Raw genomic sequence first — 22,898 nt, forward strand, 5'->3', positions numbered from 1 at the left:
CTGTCTCTCTCTTTCTCTCTCTCTAATACTAACCGTTGATGTCATTACAAAAACTGTCTCTCTCTCTCTCTCCCTCTCTAATACTAACCGTTGATGTCATTACAAAAACTCTCTCTCTCTCTCTCTCTCTCTCTAATACTAACCGTTGATGTCATTACAAAAACTGTCTCTCTCTCTCTCTCCCTCTCTAATACTAACCGTTGATGTCATTACAAAAACTCTCTCTCTCTCTCTCTCTCTCTCTAATACTAACCGTTGATGTCATTACAAAAACTGTCTCTCTCTCTCTCTCCCTCTCTAATACTAACCGTTGATGTCATTACAAAAACTCTCTCTCTCTCTCTCTCTCTCTCTAATACTAACCGTTGATGGCATTGCAAAAACTGTCTCTCTCTCTCTCTCCCTCTCTAATACTAACCGTTGATGTCATTACAAAAACTGTCTCTCTCTCTCTCTCCCTCTCTAATACTAACCGTTGATGTCATTACAAAAACTGTCTCTCTCTCTCTCTCTCTCTCTAATACTAACCGTTGATGTCATTACAAAAACTCTCTCTCTCTCTCTCCCTCTCTAATACTAACCGTTGATGTCATTTCAAAAACTGCATAACTTTTCATGTTTCAGTTCTACCTCCAGACAATAGACAATATGAAATCCTTGTTTTTCATCATTCAGTTTCCTTTCACTGTAAACCACTCTACATTTTACTGTAAACCACTCTACATTTTACTGTAAACCACTCTACATTTTACTGTAAATCACTCTACATTTTACTGTAAACCACTCTACATTTTACTGTAAACCACTCTACATTTTACTGTAAACCACTCTACATTTTACTGTAAACCACTCTACATTTTACTGTAAACCACTCTACATTTTGAGGTTGAGTGTCAAATGTGTGCATTTTTGGCAACATACTATCTAAAAGTGAATGAGTCATCTTTACTTTATAGAATGTACAGTAGAAAACAATAGTAAGTGACAGAATTGCTGCAGTAAAATCTTTATTAGCAACATGAAATTGCTGCCAGTGATCAACAACACATCCAACATACATGACCTTTGGTTCAACAACACATCCAACATACATGACCTTTGGTTCAACAACATATCCAACATACATGACCTGTGGTTCAACAACACATCCAACATACATGACCTGTGGTTCAACAACACATCTAACATACATTACCTTTGGTTCAACAACACATCCAACATACATGACCTTTGGTTCAACATCACATCCAACATACATGACCTGTGGTTCAACAACATATCCAACATACATGACCTGTGGTTAAACAACACATCCAACATACATGACCTTTGGTTCAACAACACATCCAACATACATGACCTTTGGTTCAACAACACATCCAACATACATGACCTTTGGTTCAACAACACATCCAACATACATGACCTGTGGTTCAACAACACATCCAACATACATGACCTGTGGTTCAACAACACATCTAACATACATGACCTTTGGTTCAACAACACATCCAACATACATGACCTTTGGTTCAACAACACATGCAACATACATGACCTTTGGTTCAACAACACATCCAACATACATGGCCTTTGGTTCAACAACACATCCAACATACATGACCTTTGGTTCAACAACACATCCAACATACATGACCTTTGGTTCAACAACACATCCAACATACATGACCTTTGGTTCAACAACACATCCAACATACATGACCTTTGGTTCAACAACACATCCAACATACATGACCTTTGGTTCAACAACACATCCAACATACATGACCTTTGGTTCAACAACACATCCAACATACATGACCTGTGGTTCAACAACACATCCACCATACATGACCTTTGGTTCAACAACACATCCAACATACATGACCTTTGGTTCCAGATGTGTAAAATAAAACACAATTACACCGAATAAGGCACAGAAGGGAAAAAACAGAAACATGCACAGTCCTGTTCTAATCTATACCATCTTCAGCATTTGGCCACATGTTCTCGTCCACATCACATCGTATGTCATCTTTCGCTATGCACCTTGGATAGAAACACTTGGCAGGCCTTATCCACCCCTGGCAGTCTTCAGCTGAGATGTCTCTGCAGCCGGCATCCATTGCATCCAGGAGGGACATTTGGTCATATGGCTGATGATCAAACACTTTCCACCTCCAAATTGGTCCAACTACTCCTCTCCCTGGTCCAACTACTCCTCTCCCTGGTCCAACTACTCCTCTCCCTGGTCCAACTACTCCTCTCCCTGGTCCAACTACTCCTCTCCCTGGTCCAACTACTCCTCTCCCTGGTCCAAATACTCCTCTCCCTGGTCCAAATACTCCTCTCCCTGGTCCAACTACTCCTCTCCCTGGTCCAACTACTCCTCTCCCTGATCCAACTACTCCTCTCCCTGGTCCAGCTACTCCTCTGCCTGGTCCAACTACTCCTCTCCCTGCTCCAACTACTCCTCTCCCTAGTCCAACTACTCCTCTCCCTGGTCCAGCTACTCCTCTCCCTGGTCCAGCTACTCCTCTCCCTGGTCCAGCTACACCTCTCCCTGGTCCAACTACTCCTCTCCCTGGTCCAGCTACTCCTCTCCCTGGTCCAACTACTCTCCCTGGTCCAACTACTCCTCTCCCTAGTCCAACTACTCCTCTCCCTAGTCCAACTACTCCTCTCCCTGGTCCAGCTACTCCTCTCCCTAGTCCAGCTACTCCTCTCCCTGCTCCAGCTACTCCTCTCCCTAGTCCAGCTACTCCTCTCCCTGATCCAACTACTCCTCTCCCTGGTCCAACTACTCCTCTCCCTGGCCCAGCTACTCCTCTCCCTGGTCCAGCTACTCCTCTCCCTGGTCCAACTACTCCTCTCTCTGGTCCAACTACTCCTCTCTCTGGTCCAGCTACTCCTCTCTCTGGTCCAACTACTCCTCTCCCTGGTCCAGACATTATTTGTTCTCTCTCTAATCCTCTGTGTTGTTCTGTATCCACATTGAACTAAATCAATCCAAAGAGTCCTCTTTGTACTGTGTTTGTCCATGTAACTGAAAGAACTTCAACACCTGGCTATGTCTCTGATTGAGATTGGAATCAGATGTGGTTGGTCTATTTGACACATCTTACAGTAAATCAGATATTTGTCAATGTTTCAATGATCTGTTCATTCAAAAATGCTTATCAGTTTTTTCAATACAGCTTTGATCTGCTGTTGTTGCAGAAGGAGAGGCTTTATACTGTATTTAATGAACATCAGGTCTTCATTTCTGGAATGCTGTGTGGAAGGAGAGGCTTTATACTGTATTTAATGAACATCAGGTCTTCATTTCTGGAATGCTGTGTGGAAGGAGAGGCTTTATACTGTATTTAATGAACATCAGGTCTTCATTTCTGGAATGCTGTGTGGAAGCATTTGTAAATAAGATGAGAAAGATCCATCATTTTGGTATTGGGCAAGATTGTATGTAAAGAAAATGTAAGTGTTTTAGAAATGTGTTAATTGACTGCATATTCTGTGAAAACAACATGAATTGTGTTAATGGTCCACAACAAGACACATGTTGTGCTAATTGTGTTTAGAGTTTTGAAAATGTGACGACAGATTAAAGGACAAAAGGATGTTAGCGATTGTAAAAAACTGTAAGACAATTTTGACTTTGCAGCTGGATTATCTAGAGGAAATCTCCCCCCTACTGAGTTGGACCATCATGTAATAGACACAATCTGACTTTACAGCTGGCATATCTAGAGGAAATCTCCCCCCTACTGAGTTGGACCATCATGTAATAGACACAATCTGACTTTACAGCTGGCATATCTAGAGGAAATCTCCCCCCTACTGAGTTGGACCATCATGTAATAGACACAATCTGACTTTACAGCTGGCATATCTAGAGGAAATCTCCCCCCTACTGTGTTGGACCATCATGTAATAGACACAATCTGACTTTACAGCTGGCATATCTAGAGGAAATCTCCCCCCTACTGTGTTGGACCATCATGTAATAGACACAATCTGACTTTACAGCTGGCATATCTAGAGGAAATCTCCCACCTACTGAGTTGGACCATCATGTTCATTGGTTTGTTTGTGATTAGAATGAAGAGAATGACTCCTCAACCCAGGAGGCCCTGGAGCAGCTGTGATTAGAATGAAGAGAATGACTCCTCAACCCAGGAGGTCCTGGAGCAGCTGTGATTAGGTTAGAAGAGAATGACTCCTCAACCCAGGAGGTCCTGGAGCAGCTGTGATTAGGTTAGAAGAGAATGACTCCTCAACCCAGGAGGCCCTGGAGCAGCTGTGATTAGAATGAAGAGAATGACTCCTCAACCCAGGAGGCCCTGGAGCAGCTGTGATCAGGTTAGAAGAGAATGACTCCTCAACCCAGGAGGCCCTGGAGCAGCTGTGATTAGGTTAGAAGAGAATGACTCCTCAACCCAGGAGGCCCTGGAGCAGCTGTGATTAGGTTAGAAGAGAATGACTCCTCAACCCAGGAGGCCCTGGAGCAGCTGTGATTAGGTTAGAAGAGAATGACTCCTCAACCCAAGAGGCCCTGGAGCAGCTGTGATTAGGTTAGAAGAGAATGACTCCTCAACCCAGGAGGCCCTGGAGCAGCTGTGATTAGGTTAGAAGAGAATGACTCCTCAACCCAGGAGGCCCTGGAGCAGCTGTGATTAGAATGAAGAGAATGACTCCTCAACCCAGGAGGTCCTGGAGCAGCTGTGATTAGGTTAGAAGAGAATGACTCCTCAACCCAGGATGCCCTGGAGCAGCTGTGATTAGAATGAAGAGAATGACTCCTCAACCCAGGAGGCCCTGGAGCAGCTGTGATTAGGATAGAAGAGAATGACTCCTCAACCCAGGAGGCCCTGGAGCAGCTGTGATTAGGTTAGAAGAGAATGACTCCTCAACCCAGGAGGCCCTGGAGCAGCTGTGATTAGGTTAGAAGAGAATGACTCCTCAACCCAGGAGGCCCTGGAGCAGCTGTGATTAGGATAGAAGAGAATGACTCCTCAACCCAAGAGGCTCTGGAGCAGCTGTGAGTAGGTTAGAAGAGAATGACTCCTCAACCCAGGAGACCCTGGAGCAGCTGTGATTATGTTATAGGAGAATGACTCCTCAACCCAGGAGGCCCTGGAGCAGCTGTGATTATGTTATAGGAGAATGACTCCTTAACCCAGGAGGCCCTGGAGCAGCTGTGATTAGAATGAAGAGAATGACTCCTCAACCCAGGAGGCCCTGGAGCAGCTGTGATTAGGTTAGAAGAGAATGACTCCTCAACCCAGGAGGCCCTGGAGCAGCTGTGATTAGGTTAGAAGAGAATGACTCCTCAACCCAGGAGGCCCTGGAGCAGCTGTGATTAGGTTAGAAGAGAATGACTCCTCAACCCAAGAGGCCCTGGAGCAGCTGTGATTAGGTTAGAAGAGAATGACTCCTCAACCCAGGAGGCCCTGGAGCAGCTGTGATTGGGTTAGAAGAGAATGACTCCACACCATGGCACACATACACAATCCATGTCTCAATTGTATCAAGGCTTAAAAAGTATTATTTAACCTGTCCCGTCCCCTTCATCTGCAAGTGACATCAATAAGGGATCATATCTTTCACCTGGATTCACCTGGTCAGTTTGTCATGGACAGAAAGGTGTTCATAATGTTTTGTGTAAATTGCACAATAATTATACATTTATGGATTGTTTTATGTAGCCTATTGTTTTCTCTTTATTCAACCTGCCATCTACCCACCTGGGGACTGAGGGTTATGAGAGAACCCCCACATCACTAGCTTCTCTTTATACAACCTGCCATCTACCCACCTGGGGACTGAGGGTTATGAGAGAACCCCCACATCACTAGCTTCTCTTTATACAACCTGCCATCTACCCACCTGGGGACTGGGGGTTATGAGAGAACCCCCACATCACTAGCTTCTCTTTATACAACCTGCCATCTACCCACCTGGGGACTGAGCGTTATGAGAGAACCCCCACATCACTAGCTTCTCTTTATTCAACCTGCCATCTACCCACCTGGGGACTGAGGGTTATGAGAGAACCCCCACATCACTAGCTTCTCTTTATACAACCTGCCATCTACCCACCTGGGGACTGAGGGTTATGAGAGAACCCCCACATCACTAGCTTCTCTTTATACAACCTGCCATCTACCCACCTGGGGACTGAGGGTTATGAGAGAACCCCCACATCACTATCTTGCATGTTCTGCAGCCTTGTAAAGATAAGGAGGGGATGACTGGGAGGCAGGTTGGCATTTATTGTCATGAATGTTGTTCTGGAGGCAGTTCAGCAAAATGGTCACTAGATGACACAGGCACAAAGTATGAAAATCCGATTTTAATCCTAACCTCAACCCCAACCACACTGCTAATCCTTCCCTTAAATTAAGACCATAAAACAACATTATTTTCCACAGCCAATTTTGACTTTGCAGCTGGCATCTAGAGGAAATCACACAGTTCTGCCTCCAGGTCAAGATTCATGACAAACGTCAACCTGTGACTGGCAGAGGCAATGTAAAATCAATAACGAAACTGTTTTCACAATTAACATGCTTTTTCTTGTTTCAAGTATGTTTTATTTTGAAAAGTACAATATATCCATGTACAACTATGGAGCATATGTCCATATATAATGGTACAATTTTTTTTTCAACATAAAAGACATACAACAAATTATCACATTGGTATTTTAACAGTGTTATTGTAAGAGTTTAAATGTTTAAACAGAGGATCCATCTAAAACAGTATAAAACAAGATGATAAACAGAGGATCCATCTAAAACAGTATAAAACAAGATGATAAACAGAGGATCCATCTAAAACAGTATAAAACAAGATGATAAACAGAGGATCCATCTAAAACAGTATAAAACAAGATGATAAACAGAGGATCCATCTAAAACAGTATAAAACAAGATGATAAACAGAGGATCCATCTAAAACAGTATAAAACAAGATGATAAACAGAGGATCCATCTAAAACAGTATAAAACAAGATGATAAACAGAGGATTCATCTAAAACAGTATAAAACAAGATGATAAACAGAGGATCCATCTAAAACAGTATAAAACAAGATGATAAACAGAGGATCCATCTAAAACAGTATAAAACAAGTGCAGTATGTTCTGAGAATGTTACTTTAACATCAACTCATAACGTGGAAAGACTGCATGTTGTTTTGGGTGGATTGAGTGACGTTTTCATCAACATTTGCAGAATATTCCGGTAATATTTTCACCTCTTGTCAGACGCCAACAGCCTAGTCGGCTGCAGACATTCATAAGGAGGTCAAGTAGTTTATTTGACATTTGCAGGTATTAAAAGTAATACATATATTGTAATTCCTTGTTGGAGCTCTCTCACATATAGGACAGTACATACCAGAGGAGGCTGCTGAGGGGAGGACGGCTCATAATAATGTCTGGAACAGAGTGAATGAAATGGAACACATGGAAACCACGTGTTTGATACCATTCCACTTATTCCCCTCCAGCCATTACAAGCCTGTCCTCCCAAATTAAGGTCCCACCAACCTCCTGTGGTAAATACACAAAATGTAAAATATATCATAAAATCACAGTGTGAGTGTGTGCCCTGTGTGTGTCTCCACTGTGTCCCCGCTGTGTCTGTGTGTGAGTGTGTGTGTGTGTCCAGTGTATGTGTGTCAGTGTGTGTCCCCGCTGTGTGTGTGTGTGTGTGTGTGTGTGTGTGTGTGTGTGTGTGTGTGTGTGTGTGTGTGTGTGTGTGTGTCCTGTGTGTGTGTCCACTGTGTGTGTGTGTGTGTGTGTTTGTGTGTGTGTCCAGTGTGTCCAGTGTGCCCTGTGTGTGTGTGTGTGTGTGTCGTGTGTGTCCCCGCTGTGTGTGTGTGTGTGTGTCCAGTGTGTGTGTGTGGCCAATGTGTGTGTGTCAGTGTGTGTGTGTCCAGTGTGTGTGTGTCCAGTTTTTGTATGTGTCCTGTGTGTGTGTGTGTGTGTGTGTGTGTGTGTGTGTGTGTGTGTGTGTGTGTGTGTGTGTGTGTGTGTGTGTGTGTGTGTGTGTGTGTGTGTGTGTAATTGTGTGTGTCCAGTGAGTGTGTGTGTGTCCTGTGTTTGTGTGTCGGTGTCGGTGTTTTCACTGTGTGTGTGTTCTGTTTGTGTGTTTGTGTGTGTGTCCATTGTGTGTGTGTCCTGTGTGTGTATCCAGTGTGTGTGTGTGTCCTGTGTTTGTTTGTCCAGTGTTTGTATGTGTCTATTCAGTGTGTCCAATGTTTTTGTGTGTGTGTGTGTGTGTGTGTGTGTGTGTGTGTGTGTGTGTGTGTGTGTGTGTGTGTGTGTGTGTGTGTGTGTGTGTGTGTGTGTGTGTGTGTGTGTGTGTGTCAGGATATTATTTACAGTGACACTGAGGAGTCTTCATCATAATGAACCCTAAACCCTGGATGGAGGGGCTCAGTGAATGTGGAGGTGAATGTGAACAGGTGTGTCAGTGTGTCAGAGGAGGCTCTATAGAAGGACAGAGTGCCGGCTGGCCAGTCCAGATACACTCCTACTCTGTGGGAGCTGGTGGAGGGGACGTCTATTATAGTGAGACTATTATTGTGCCAGGCAGTGTAACTGTTGTCATAGCAGAACAGACTCCAGGACCTGTTATTGTATCCAAGACAACAGTCATCACCCCTTCCTCTCCTGCTGATTCCTTTATATGTCACTCCTATATCAGCCCCTCTCCCACTCCACTCTACCTCCCAGTAACAGCGCCCAGTCAGACCCTCTCTACACAGCACCTGCTCACAGTCCTCAAATCTCTCTGGGTGATCAGGATACGGCTGCTTCTCTGTCCTACATGTCACCTTTCTGTTCTTCTCAGACAGAGAGAGGAGTCTGTTTACTGTGTTTGGGTCCAGTGTGAGATCACAGACATCTGATGGATGAAACCAGACACAATATTAGAAATCATCATCATTCACATTAGAATGTTAACTCACTTTTCACTCATCAATTTAATGTAGATGTTTCTAGGTATCAAAAGGATAAGTTAACGTAACTTGAGACTTGTTGAATGATCATATGTTATACTGTATGGTAATATAAAACACACTTATTCCTATTAATTACACACAGACACACACACACACACAAACACACACTGGACACACACACACACAGATATTCACATTGTCAAAGCAACTATTTGTAAACTTTGGTGTCCCTGATTTCTGCTTCTGTAGAACTACAGCTGATATTTAATATGACCAAGTATGATGATGGTGGTCTTTTACTTTGACTTAACATACATGAAGGGCACTTTTTGGCATTTGCTGTATGATCGATGAGAATCTCCATATTGCAAATGTACGGTCCCTTACTAGACGTCCGGGCCATCGCACCGGGGCCAGATCTTCCGGAAGTCATCGAACGAAGTGTCTCGTACATTCGGTTTCCGTTTTATAAAATGTTACAATTTTGGTCATTTTTCTGCTGTTCCGGTAAATTCCACCAGATGGCGAATGGAATCTTATTGCAAATGTACAAAACATCACCAATCACGACATGGCCATTTCTCCTAAATGGAATAGACTTCGAAGACGACACTTGGTGAGCATTGGTTTGGACTAATGGGCTGCTAGCCTAGAAACAAGATGGCGTCGAGGCCTCAACGCTTTTTTGAGTTAAGGCCATTTTTCTGGGATTAAATGTCAATATCTGAAGGGATCGGGCTGAAGGGATCGCTAATTTGACCACGTCAATGTACATGAACCTACGGTGTCAGGAAAGAAAGAACCAGCCATTTATCTATCGTAATTTTAGAGAAATCGTACAATGTACAATTGGTGATGGTCAAAGAAATTAGTTTTTTTCCAGAAAAGCTACAGATCCAGCGGTGTGTTCAGACGAATCCGTTAAGGTATCACAAACCTTTGATGATCTTCATCAGATGACACTCATAGGACTTCTAGTTACACAATACATGTATGTGTTGTTTGATAAAGTTCATATTTATATAAAAAAATCGGAGTTTACATTGGCGCGTTACATTCACTAGTTCCAAAAACATCCAGTGATTTTGCATAGCCAGATCAATTTTACAGAAATACGCATCATAAATGTTGATGAAAATACAAGTGTTACACATGGAATTATAGATATACTTCTCCTTATTAATGCAACCACTGTGTCAGATTTCAAAAAAGCTTTACGGAAAAAGCAAACCATGCAATAATCTGAGAACGGAGCTCAGAATTGTTCTTTATTTATCCGCCATGTTGGAGTCAACAGAAATCAGAAATAACATTATAAATATTCACTTACCTTTGATGATCTTCATCAGAATGCACTCCCATGAATCCTAGTTCCACAATAAATGTTTGATTTGTTCGATAATTTCCATAATTTATGTCCTAATATCTTTTTTTGGTACACAAATCCAAACGCGCGTGAAGGTTCAGCTGAACGTCGGACGAAAAGTTCAAAAAGTTATATTACAGGTCGTAGAAACATTTCAAACTAAGTATAGAATCAATCTTTATGATGTTTTTATCATAAATCTTCAATAACGTTCCAGCCGGAGAATTCCATTGTCTGTAGAAAAGCAATGGAACGCAGGTCGCTCTCATGTGAAGAGAGCGACCCGTGACTCTTCCAGACCACTGACTAAAAGAGCTCTCATCCTACCCCACTTCAAAGTAGAAGTCTCATTCAAATTTCTAAAGACGGTTGACATCTAGTGGAAGCATTAGGAAGTGCAACTTGACCCATATCCCACTGTGTTTTCGATAGGGGCTGAGTTGAAAATCGACCAACTTCAGATTTCCCACTTCCTGTTTGGATTTTTTCTCAGGTTTTTGCCTGGCATATGAGTTCTGTTATACTCACAGACATCATTCAAACAGTTTTAGAAACTTCAGAGTGTTTTCTATCCAAATGTACTAATAATATGCATATATTAGCAACTGGGTCTGAGGAGAAGGCTGTTTACTCTGGGCACCTCTGGGCACCTTATTCATCCAAGCTTCTCAATACTGCCCACAGCCATAAGAAGTTAACTTCCTATGAAATCCTATTGCAAATGGGCAAAACATATGCCATACGGACAAGTAAAAAAAAGATGACAATAAAATATGACAAAAGTATGTATGTACAGTTCTTATACATGTGTAATTGACAAAAGAATCGAAAGAATTTCGAAAAACTGTCCAGAAAGCACTTTTTTAAACCTCTCTGGTACAAGTGGGACGGTAGCGTCCTCGACAACAGCCAGTGAAATTGCAGGGCGCCAAATTCAAAACAACAGAAATCCCATAATTAAAATTCCTCAAACATAGAAGTATTAACTTCTTGGAACTATAGGGGGTGCTGTTCCGCATTAGCATATTTGTGTCTCCAAATTAAACTGCCTCGTGCTAAATTCTTGATCGTACAATATGCATATTATTGTTATTATTGGATAGAAAACACCTTCTAGTTTCTATAGAAGTTGGAATTTTGTCTCTGAGTGGTACAGAACAATTTCTACAGCACTTTTCATGACAGGGTTCAGATTTCAGAAATTTTTACCTCTGATCTGGAGTCTGTTTTTAAGGCGACAGTGAATGCTATGAAGAAACCGACACTGCCTACGTCTTCCTCTGGGTGTCTGTACGTCATCACGTTTTGAATGAAATCGATGGGACATTCACAGCCATTATAAAAGACCAAAATGTATAGGGGCCGCCCTTTCTCGTCGTGCGCCTGAAGCGTGAAGGCCATCGGACTTGCCTCGTTCCAAATCGTTGTCTAACCAGCAATATTTGTTATGCTGGTGAATGAGGACCCAAAAGCGACGTAATAGTAACAGAGTCTTTATTCCAGTATTAAACAAATAATGATTCTCCTGGATATAATCAATGGTAAATCCAAAACAGGAAACTGAAATCCTCTCGTCAATAGAGAGGAACGACTGGAGACGCGACCACAGACTGCAGGTCGCTTCGGGAAGGCACTGGCCGTAGCTGACATAGACACCTGCTCACACGCAGCATCTGAAGAAGGCAAAGAACACGACAGGGCGGAACAAGGACACAGGAACAGCAAACATCAAACAAGAATCCGACAAGGACAGAGGCGGAAAACAGAGGGAGGAAATAGGGACTCTAATCAGAGGGCAAAATAGGGGACAGGTGTGAAAGAGTAAATGAGGTCGTTAGGAGAATGAGAAACAGCTGGGAGCAGGAACGGAACGATAGAGAGAGAGAGCGGGAGAGGGAGAGAGGGAGGAGGAGAGAGAGAGAGAGAAAGAGGGAAATAACCTAATAAGACCAGCAGAGGGAAGCACAGGGACAAGACATGAAGATCAAAGACAAAACATGACAGTACCCCCCCACTCACCGAGCGCCTCCTGGCGCACTCGAGGAGGAACCCTGGCGGCAACGAAGGAAATCATCAATCAACGAACGGTCCAGCACGTCCCGAGATGGAACCCAACTCCTCTCCTCAGGACCGTAACCCTCCCAATCCACTAAGTACTGGTGACCACGTCCCCGAGGACGCATGTCCATGATCTTCCGTACCTTGTAAATAGGAGCGCCCTCGACAAGGACGGGGGGGGGGGAGGGAAGACGAACGGGGGCGCGAAGAAAAGGCTTGACACAAGAGACATGGAAGACAGGGTGGACGCGACGAAGATGTCGCGGAAGAAGCAGTCGCACAGCGACAGGATTGACGACCCGAGAGACACGGAACGGACCAATGAACCGCGGAGTCAACTTGCGAGAAGCTGTCGTAAGGGGAAGGTTACGAGTGGAAAGCCACACTCTCTGACCGCGACAATACCTAGGACTCTTAATCCTACGTTTATTGGCGGCTCTCACAGTCTGCGCCCTGTAACGGCAAAGTGCAGACCTGACCCTCCTCCAGGTGCGCTCACAACGTTGGACAAAAGCCTGAGCGGAGGGAACGCTGGACTCGGCGAGCTGGGACGAAAACAGAGGAGGCTGGTACCCAAGACTACTCTGAAACGGGGATAGCCCGGTAGCAGACGAAGGAAGCGAGTTGTGAGCGTACTCAGCCCAGGGGAGCTGTTCTGCCCAAGACGCAGGGTTTCGAAACGAAAGGCTGCGTAATATGCGACCAATCGACTGATTGGCCCTTTCTGCTTGACCGTTAGACTGGGGATGAAACCCGGAAGAGAGACTGACGGAAGCACCAATCAAACGACAGAACTCCCTCCAAAACTGTGACGCGAATTGCGGGCCTCTGTCTGAAACGGCGTCTAACGGGAGGCCATGAATTCTGAACACATTCTCAATGATGATTTGTGCCGTCTCCTTAGCGGAAGGAAGCTTAGCGAGGGGAATGAAATGTGCCGCCTTAGAGAACCTATCGATAACCGTAAGAATCACAGTCTTCCCCGCAGACGAAGGCAGACCGGTAATAAAGTCTAAGGCGATGTGAGACCATGGTCGAGAAGGAATGGGAAGCGGTCTGAGACGACCGGCAGGAGGAGAGTTACCTGACTTAGTCTGCGCGCAGTCCGAACAAGCAGCCACGAAACGGCGCGTGTCCCGCTCCTGAGTAGGCCACCAAAACCGCTGGCGAATAGAAGCAAGCGTACCCCGAACGCCGGGGTGGCCAGCTAACTTGGCAGAATGAGCCCACTGAAGAACAGCCAGACGAGTAGAGACAGGAACGAACAGAAGGTTACTAGGACAAGCGCGCGGCGACGCAGTGTGAGTGAGTGCTTGCTTTTCCTGTCTCTCAATTCCCCAGACAGTCAACCCGACAACACGCCCTTCAGGGAGAATCCCCTCGGGGTCGGTAGAAGCCACAGAAGAACTAAAGAGACGGGATAAGGCATCAGGCTTGGTGTTCTTATTTCCCGGACGATAGGAAATCACAAACTCGAAACGAGCGAAAAACAACGCCCAACGAGCTTGACGTGCATTAAGTCGTTTGGCCGAACGGATGTACTCAAGGTTCTTATGGTCAGTCCAAACGACAAAAGGGACGGTCGCCCCCTCCAACCACTGTCGCCATTCGCCTATGGCTAAGCGGATGGCGAGCAGTTCGCGGTTACCCACATCATAGTTGCGTTCCGATGGCGACAGGCGATGAGAAAAGTAGGCGCAAGGATGGACCTTATCGTCAGACTGGAAGCGCTGAGACAGAATGGCTCCCACGCCCACCTCTGAAGCGTCAACCTCGACAATGAATTGTTTAGTGACGTCAGGAGTAACAAGGATAGGGGCGGATGTAAAACGCTTCTTGAGGAGATCAAAAGCTCCCTGGGCGGAACCGGACCACTTAAAGCAAGTCTTGACAGAAGTCAGAGCTGTGAGAGGGGCAGCCACTTGACCGAAATTACGAATGAAACGCCGATAGAAATTAGCGAAACCGAGAAAGCGCTGCAACTCGACACGTGACTTAGGAACGGGCCAATCGCTGACAGCCTGGACCTTAGCGGGATCCATCTGAATGCCTTCAGCGGAAATAACAGAACCGAGAAATGTGACAGAGGAGACATGAAAGGCGCACTTCTCAGCCTTCACGTAGAGACAATTCTCTAAAAGGCGCTGGAGTACACGTCGAACGTGCTGAACATGAATCTCGAGTGACGGTGAAAAAATCAGGATATCGTCAAGGTAAACGAAAACAAAAATGTTCAGCATGTCTCTCAGTACATCATTAACTAATGCCTGAAAGACAGCTGGAGCATTAGCGAGACCGAACGGCAGAACCCGGTATTCAAAATGCCCTAACGGAGTGTTAAACGCCGTCTTCCACTCGTCCCCCTCTCTGATGCGTACGAGATGGTAAGCGTTACGGAGGTCCAACTTAGTAAAGAACCTGGCTCCCTGCAAAATCTCGAAGGCTGACGACATAAGGGGAAGCGGATAACGATTCTTAACCGTTATGTCATTCAGCCCTCGATAATCCATGCAGGGGCGCAGAGTACCGTCCTTCTTCTTAACAAAGAAAAATCCCGCTCCGGCGGGAGAGGAAGAAGGCACCACGGTACCGGCGTCGAGAGAAACAGACAGATAATCCTCGAGAGCCTTACGTTCGGGAGCCGACAGAGAGTATAGTCTACCCCGAGGGGGAGTGGTCCCCGGAAGGAGATCAATACAACAATCATACGACCGGTGAGGAGGAAGGGAGCTGGCTCTGGACCGACTGAAGACCGTGCGCAGATCATGATATTCCTCCGGCACTCCTGTCAAATCACCAGGTTCCTCCTGAGTAGAGGGGACAGAAGACACAGGAGGGATAGCAGACATTAAACACTTCACATGACAAGAAACGTTCCAGGATAGGATAGAATTACTTGACCAATTAATAGAAGGATTATGACATACTAGCCAGGGATGACCCAAAACAACAGGTGTAAAAGGTGAACGAAAAATCAAAAAGGAAATGGTCTCACTGTGGTTACCAGATACAGTGAGGGTTAAAGGTAGTGTCTCACATCTGATACTGGGGAGAAGACTACCATCTAAGGCGAACATGGGCGTGGGCTTCCCTAACTGTCTGAGAGGAATGTCATGTTTCCGAGCCCATGCTTCGTCCATAAAACAACCCTCAGCCCCTGAGTCTATCAAGGCACTGCAGGAAGCAGCTGAACCGGTCCAGCGTAGATGGACCGACAAGGTAGTACAGGATCTTGATGGAGAGACCTGAGTAGTAGCGCTCACCAGTAGCCCTCCGCTTACTGATGAGCTCTGGCTTTTACTGGACATGACATGACAAAATGTCCAGCAGAACCGCAATAGAGGCAAAGGCGGTTGGTGATTCTCCGTTCCCTCTCCTTAGTCGAGATGCGAATACCTCCCAGCTGCATGGGCTCAGTCTCTGAGCCGGTGGGAGGAGATGGTTGAGATGCGGAGAGGGGAAACACCGTTAACGCGAGCTCTCCTCCACGAGCTCGGTGACGAAGATCTACCCGTCGTTCTATGCGGATGGCGAGTGCAATCAAAGAGTCCACGCTGGAAGGAACCTCCCGGGAGAGAATCTCATCCTTAACCTCAGCGTGGAGTCCCTCCAGAAAACGAGCGAGCAACGCCGGCTCGTTCCAGTCACTGGATGCAGCAAGAGTGCGAAACTCTATAGAGTAATCCGTTATGGATCGATCACCTTGACATAGGGAAGCCAGGGCCCTGGAAGCCTCCTTCCCAAAAACTGAACGATCAAAAACCCGTATCATCTCCTCTTTAAAGTTCTGATAAACGTTAGAACACTCAGCCCTTGCCTCCCAGATAGCTGTGCCCCACTCCCGAGCCCGACCAGTAAGGAGTGATATGACGTAAGCGATCCGAGCTCTCTCTCTTGAGTATGTGTTGGACTGGAGAGAGAACACAATATCACACTGGGTGAGAAAGGAGCGACACTCAGTGGGCTGCCCAGAGTAACATGGTGGGTTATTAACCCTAGGTTCCGGAGACTCGGAAGACCAGGAAGTAGCTGGTGGCACGAGACGAAGACTCTGAAACTGTCCTGAGAGATCGGAGACCTGAGCGGACAGGGTCTCAACGGCATGACGAGCAGCAGACAATTCCTGCTCGTGTCTGCCGAGCATAGCTCCCTGGATCTCGACGGCAGTGTTGCGAGAATCCGTAGTCGCTGGGTCCATTCTTGGTCGGATTCTTCTGTTATGCTGGTGAATGAGGACCCAAAAGCGACGTAATAGTAACAGAGTCTTTATTCCAGTATTAAACAAATAATGATTCTCCTGGATATAATCAATGGTAAATCCAAAACAGGAAACTGAAATCCTCTCGTCAATAGAGAGGAACGACTGGAGACGCGACCACAGACTGCAGGTCGCTTCGGGAAGGCACTGGCCGTAGCTGACATAGACACCTGCTCACACGCAGCATCTGAAGAAGGCAAAGAACACGACAGGGCGGAACAAGGACACAGGAACAGCAAACATCAAACAAGAATCCGACAAGGACAGAGGCGGAAAACAGAGGGAGAAATAGGGACTCTAATCAGAGGGCAAAATAGGGGACAGGTGTGAAAGAGTAAATGAGGTCGTTAGGAGAATGAGAAACAGCTGGGAGCAGGAACGGAACGATAGAGAGAGAGAGCGGGAGAGGGAGAGAGGGAGGAGGAGAGAGAAAGAGAGAAAGAGGGAAAGAACCTAATAAGACCAGCGGAGAGAAGCACAGGGACAAGACATGAAGATCAAAGACAAAACATGACAATATTTCTCCGGTCATGTTTTCAGTCGTTATAGTTGTTAAAAACATCATAATGTAGTTAATTTGAACCGTTTTATAGCAATTTATATCCGTTTAGTGCGATTTTGAGGAATTTATTTGTTGTGCACTCTGAAACTTTGGACACGTTTTGGGGTGTCGGTCGTTGGTGGTGGACATTTCGAAGGACAGAGGACATCTATCGACCAAAAGACGTTTATAACATAGAAAGGATACATTGCCCAAGAATCTGATGGAAGAACAGCTCAAAGTAAGCAATATTTAATATGATAAATCGTGTTTCTGTCGAAATATTTTAAACGCATATTTCGCCATTTTGTTTGGTATAGCTTCACTTGGCGAACCCTGTATTGAAAAGTAAGGATAATTTTAAAAATGTAAATCAGCGGTTGCATTAAGAACTAATTTGTCTTTCGATTCCTGTCAACCCTGTATTTTTTAGTCAAGTATATGATTAGCTTTCAATTAAACTAGATCACTCTGATAGATGACGTCAGACATATTGAGGCTTGATTTCCTAGTATTTTTATTGTGTAACCACGGTTTTGTATGGCTAAATATGCACCTTTTCGAACAAACTGTATATGTATGTTGTAAAATGATGTTACAGGAGTGTCATCGGAAGAATTCTGAGAAGGTTAGTGAAAAAATTAATATATTTTGGCGGTGATTACGTTATAGCGCTCTTTGGCTGGAATCGATGCTCTGGTAACGTTTGCACATGTGGTATGCTAACTTATCGATTTATTGTGTTTTCGCTGAAAAACGCTTAGAAAATCTGAAATATGGTCTGAAATCACAAGAACTGTGTCTTTCCATTGCTATGCTTTGTCTATTTTTATGAAATGTTTTATGATGAGTAAATGGGTCATACACGTTGCTCTATCTAGTAATTCTAGTCATTTGTGATGGTCGGTGCAATTGTAAACTGTGATTTCTACCTGAAATATGCACTTTTTTCTAACAACACCTATCCTATACCATAAATATGTTATCAGACTGTCATCTGATGAGTTTTTTTCTTGGTTTGTGGCTATCAATATCTTAGTTTAGCCGAATTGGTGATAGCTAGAGGTGGAGAGAGAACATGGTGGACAAACAAAGATGGTGTATTCTGCTAACGTGGTTAGCTAATAGATTTACATATTGTGTCTTCCCTGTAAAACATTTTAAAAAACAGAAATGATGGGTTTATTCACAAGATCTGTATCTTTCTTCTGGTGTCTTGGACTTGTGATTTAATGATATTTAGATGCTACTATCTACTTGTGAAGCTATGCTAGCTATGCTAATCAGTGTGGGGGGGGGAGGGGGGTGATCCCGGACCCGGGGTAGAGGCTTGTTAGAGGTTAAAGTTGTTGAGGGAGATAAAAGTCTCCAACTTCAGAGATTTTTGCAATTCGTTCCAGTTGCAGGCAGCAGAGAACTGGAAGGAAAGGCGGCCAAATGAGGTTTTGGCTTTAGGGATGATCAGTGAGATACACCTGCTGGAGCGTGTGCTACGGGTGGGTGCTGCCATCGTGACCAGTGAACTGAGATAAGGCGGCACTTTACCTAGCATAGCCTTGTAGATGACCTGGAGCCAGTGGGTCTGACGACGAACATGTAGCGAGGGCCAGCCGACTAGGGCATACAGGTCGCAGTGGTGGGTCGTATAAGGTGCTTTAGTAACAAAACGGATGGCACTGTGATAAACTGCATCCAGTTTGCTGAGTATTAAAAGCGAGAGATGCAGAGAGAGAGAGAGAGAAGACCACAGAGAGAGAGAGAGCAGAGAGCAGGCTGAGAGAGCAGAGAGCAGAAAAATAGCAGAGAGAGCAGAGTGAGAGAGGGAGCGCAGAGGGAGAGAGATAGCAGAGAGAGAGCGAGCAGAGAGCAGGCTGAGAGAGCAGAGAGAGAGAGCAGAGAGAAGAGTGAGGGCAGAGAGAGCAGAGAGCAGGCTGAGAGAGCAGAGAGAGAGAGCGAGCAGAAAGCAGGCTGAGAAAGCAAAGAGAGTGAGAGAGCAGAGAGGGCAGAGAAGAGAGAGCAGAGGGAGAGAGATCAGAGAACAGAGAGAGAGCAGAGAGCAGGCTGAGAGTGCAGAGCGAGAGAGCAGAGTGAGATAGCAGAGAGCAGGCTGAGAGAGCAGAGAGAGAGAGAGAGCAGAAAGCAAAGAGAGAGTGAGAGAGCAGAGAGAGCAGAGGGCAAAGAGAGAGAGCAGAGAGAGAGAAAGCAGAGAGCAGAGAGGTCAGAGAGCGAGCAGAGAGAGAGCAGAGGGAGAGAGAAGAGAGGGAGAGAGAGCAGGGTGAGAGAGAGAGAGCAGAGAGAGACAGCAGAGAGAGCTGAGCGAGCAGAGCACAGAGAGAGCATAGAGAGAGCAGAGAGTAGGCTGAGAGAGCAAAGAGAGAGAGAGAGAGAGGGGAGAGTGAGAGAGCAGAGACCAGAGAGAGAGCAGAGAGCAGGCTGAGAAAGCAAAGAGAGAGTGAGAGAGCATAGAGTGAGAGCAGAGAGAGAGCAGAAGAGCAGAGGGAGAGAGAGAGCAGAGAGAGAGAGAGCAGGCTGAGAGAGCAGAGAGAGAGCAGAGAGAAGAGAGAGCAGAGAGAGCGAGAGCAGACAGAGAGAAAGCAGAGCATAGAGAAAAGAGAGATCAGAGACTGAGATAGCAGAGAGAGATAGCAGGGAGAGCAGAGCAGAGAGAGCAGAGACAGAGAGCAGAGAGAAAGAGCAGAGAGAGCAGAAGGCAGAGAGAGCTGAGCGAGCTGAGCACAGAGAGAGCAGAGAGAGACAGAGAGGGGAGAGAGCAGAGTGAGAGAGAGAGCATAGACCAGAGAGAAAGCAGAGAGAGAGAGAGCAGAGAGAGAGCAGGCTGAGAAAGCAAAGAGAGTGAGAGAGAGCATAGAGTGAGAGCAGAGAGAGAGCAGAGAAAAGAGAGAGCAGAGAGCAGAGAGAGCAGGCTGAGAGAGCAGAGGGAGAGAGAGAGAGCAGAGAGAGAGAGCAGAGAACAGAGAGAGAGAGCAGGCTGAGAAAGCAAAGAGAGAGCAGAGAGAAGAGAGAGGGCAGAGAGAGCAGAGAAAAGAGAGAGAGCAGAGAGAACAGAGCAGAAAGAGCAGAGGGAGAGAGAGAGCAGAGAACAGAGAGAAGAGAGAGCAGAGAGAAAGAGCAGAGAGGACAGAGAGAGCAGAGATAGACAGCAGAGAGAGCAGAGAGAGCAGAGAGAGAGCAGAGCATAGAGCAGAGCATAGAGAGCATAGAGAAAAGTAAGAGCAGAGAGAGAGAGAGCAGAGAACAGAGAGAGAGAGAGCAGAGGGAGAGACAGAGAGCAGATAGAAAAAGCAGAGAGAGAGCAGAAGGCAGAGGGAGAGTAGAGAGAGCAGAGAGAAAGAACAGAGAGGGCAGAGAGAGAGAGAGCAGAGAGAGTGCTGAGAGAGCAATAGAGAGCAGAGAAAAGAGAGAACAGCAGAGCAGACAGAGAGCAGGCTGAGAGAGAAGAGAGAGAGAGCAGAGCAGAGAGAGCAGAGAGAGAGAGAGAGTGAGAAGAAGGAGAGAGAGTGAGAGAAAGCAGAGAGAGAACTCTGTTGCTATAGTAACCCTGCATCACAACACTTGTCGTACAATTTGTTTAATTCTATTCCACATATTTAATTGTTTTGTATTTCATTTCATATTAGTTTCATGTTTCAACCAGTCGCAGGTTAACGTCAACCTGACAGAGGAAACGTAACATCAATAACCAAACTGTTTTCACAATTAACATGCTTTTCTTGTTTCAAGTATGTTTTATTATGAAAAGTACAATATATCCTTGTATACTTGTACAACTATGGAGCGTATGTCCATTTATAATTATACAATTTGTTATTCAACATAAAAGACAACAAATAATCACATTGGTATTTTAACAGTGTCACAATTATAGGAAGACACGCATGTGTGTGTGTGTCCAGTGTGAGTGTGTGTGTCCAGTGTGAGTGTGTGTGTCCAGTGTGTGTGTGTGTGTGTGTGTGTGTCCAGTGTGTGTGTGTGTGTGTGTCCAGTGTGTGTGTGTGTGTGTGTGTGTGTGTGTGTGTGTGTGTGTGTCCAGTGTGTGTGTGTGTGTGTGTGTGTGTGTGTGTGTGTGTGTGTGTGTGTGTGTGTGTGTGTCCAGTGTGAGTGTGTGTGTGTGTGTGTCCAGTGTGTGTGTGTGTGTGTGTGTGTGTGTGTGTGTCCAGTGTGTGTGTGTGTGTGTGTGTGTGTGTGTGTGTGTGTGTGTGTGTGTGTCCAGTGTGTGTGTGTGTGTGAGTGTGTGTGTGTGTGTGTGTGTGTGTGTGTGTGTGTGTGTGTGTGTGTGTGTGTGTGTCCAGTGTGAGTGTGTGTGTCCAGTGTGAGTGTGTGTGTGTCCAGTGTGAGTGTGTGTGTGTCCAATGTGATTGTGTGTGTGTCCAGTGTGAGTGTGTGTTTGTGTCCAGTGTGAGTGTGAGTGTGTGTGTCCAGTGTGAGTGTGTGTCCAGTGTGAGTGTGTGTGTGTGTGTGTCCAGTGTGAGTGTGTGTCCAGTGTGAGTGTGAGTGTGTGTGTGTCCAGTGTGTGTCTGTCCAGTGTGTGTCAGGTTATGATTTCAGGGACACTGAGTCGCCATCATCCCACCAAACCCTAAACCCTGGATAGAGGGGCTCAGTGAATGTGGAGGTGAATGTGATCAGGTGGGTCAGTGTGTCAGAGGAGGCTCTATAGAAGGACAGAGTGCCAGCTGGCCAGTCCAGATACACTCCTACTCTGTGGGGGCTGGAGGGGAGGACGTCTATGGTAGAAGGTTTCTTATTGTGCCAGGCAGAGTAACTGTTGTCAGAGCAGAACAGACTCCAGGACTTGTCATTCCATCCAAGACAACAGTCATCAACCTCTCCTCTCCTGCTGATTCCTTTATATGTCACTCCTATATCAGCCTCTCCCCCACTACACTCTACCTCCCAGTAACAGCGCCCAGTCAGACCCTCTCTACACAGCACCTGTTCACAGCCCTCAAATCTCTCTGGGTGATCAGGATACGGCTGCTCCTCTGTCCGACATGTCACCTTTCTGTTCTCCTCAGACAGAGAGAGGTGTCTGTTTACTGTGTTTGGGTCCAGTGTGAGATCACAGGCATCTGATGGATGAAACCAGACACAATATTAGAAATCATCATCATTCACATTAGAATGTTAACTCACTTTTCACTAATTCATTTAATGTAGATGTTTCTAGGTATCAAAAGGAGAAGTTAAGGTAACTTGAGACTTGTTGAATGATCATATGTTATACTGTATGATAATATAAAACACACTTATTCACAATAATTACACACACACACATTTCTTATATAACACGAACGCGCGCCACACACACACACACACACACACACACCCACACACACACACACACACAGACACACATATTGTCAAAGCAACTCTTTGTAAACGTTGGTGTCCCTGATTTCTGCTTCTGTAGAACTACAGCTGATATTTAATATGACCAAGTAAGTAATGATGGTGGTCTTTGACTTTGACTTAACTTGAATTAAGACTTATTCTTAGTCATATTCTTCACAGCAGTCAACACTCACATTTTCTAAGCCCAGGTTTCATTGTGTCCTCTCCTCCATGTTCCACACTGTAGCGGTAAGCAGAAGAACAGACAGTCATTGAGGGAAACACCTGAACTCACACACACACACACACACACACACACACACACACACACACACACACACACACACACA

At 45.5% G+C, this 22,898-nt stretch overlaps 2 protein-coding genes across 4 annotated transcripts in view; one reads left to right on the forward strand and one right to left on the reverse strand.

The window, feature by feature from the left end:
• LOC139568040 (NLR family CARD domain-containing protein 3-like) overlaps positions 1-22,898 on the forward strand; it is a 282,966-nt gene that overhangs the window by 106,025 nt on the left and 154,043 nt on the right. The gene's annotated exons all lie outside the window — the stretch shown is intronic.
• Positions 20,920-22,898, reverse strand: part of LOC139536393 (NLR family CARD domain-containing protein 3-like) — a 95,685-nt gene continuing 93,706 nt past the window's right edge. For all 3 annotated transcript variants that reach the window (XR_011667502.1, XR_011667554.1, XR_011667466.1), the window contains 2 exons: positions 22,743-22,789; positions 20,920-22,286 (listed from right to left, as the gene is read on the reverse strand). The gene's annotated coding sequence lies outside the window, so the exon portion shown is untranslated. The remainder of the gene's footprint in view (positions 22,287-22,742; positions 22,790-22,898) is intronic.

Source organism: Salvelinus alpinus, chromosome 1 (assembly GCF_045679555.1).
Source record: "Salvelinus alpinus chromosome 1, SLU_Salpinus.1, whole genome shotgun sequence".
NCBI classification, from domain to species: Eukaryota; Metazoa; Chordata; class Actinopteri; order Salmoniformes; family Salmonidae; genus Salvelinus; species Salvelinus alpinus.